This window comes from Odontomachus brunneus, unplaced genomic scaffold, assembly GCF_010583005.1.
Source record: "Odontomachus brunneus isolate Ranch 3 - 2012 unplaced genomic scaffold, Obru_v1 Obru_scaffold_258, whole genome shotgun sequence".
Taxonomy (NCBI): Eukaryota; Metazoa; Arthropoda; class Insecta; order Hymenoptera; family Formicidae; genus Odontomachus; species Odontomachus brunneus.
The window spans coordinates 51,122-51,644 of NW_022639708.1; positions in this window are offsets into that span (position 1 = coordinate 51,122).

Genomic DNA, 523 nt, shown 5'->3' on the forward strand with positions numbered 1-523 from the left:
TTTTTTTTTATTAAAAAAAATAGAACACATATATATTGATTATGATGTATGAAAAGAGGTTGTGGAGAAGTATTTTTGCATAAAATTACACAGTACAAAAACTTAATTTTAAGAGTTGGTGATAGGGGTAACTCGAAAAAAATGGATTTTTAGATAATTGTCTGTACGTAGTTTTGTAGACATAAAAATGAGATGCAACTTTTGTTTAAACTTTTTTTTTATATCTCTCACCGTTCTAAACTTATTACGCGAAAAAAACAAATCTGCATTTTTTTCAAGAGGTGATATCACCCTTTCAAACCAAAATATGGCACGAAAAAAAAAATAGTTTTGTGTTACGGATGAACTACTCTACTTGCACAAATTTTTTCAGAATTTTCTGAATTTTCGGGTTGCCTAACCTCCCTTGTCAGTATGCCAAATGGCCCACTTCTCTGGCCTATAAGATAGGCCCGCGAGCAATCATCCATTTTCTTCGCCGACCGCGGCGAGCCGTATGTCCCGCCTGCCGTGTCGCCGCGCT